This window comes from Filicampus tigris, chromosome 2 (genome assembly GCF_054856515.1).
Source record: "Filicampus tigris isolate MCC_2025a chromosome 2, RoL_Ftig_1.0, whole genome shotgun sequence".
NCBI lineage: Eukaryota > Metazoa > Chordata > Actinopteri > Syngnathiformes > Syngnathidae > Filicampus > Filicampus tigris.
Genome location: NC_141218.1, coordinates 36956170 through 36956372, shown reverse-complemented (window position 1 = coordinate 36956372; position 203 = coordinate 36956170).

Sequence of the window (203 nt, the reverse complement as noted above, 5' to 3'; positions counted from 1 at the left end):
CCATACACACAGGTAAAAAGGATAATAGTAGTTGACGCAAAATTTACAGTATGTGTTGAATATGCATGTATTTTCAGGAGTCTTAAAGCTTGATTGGAACAGCTTAACTCATTCACTGCCAGACATTTTCAGACCCTGGTGTAACAGTACACTCGGGTGTATTAATAGGTTTCGGTATGGCATGTTCGGTTTTGTCCACTTGC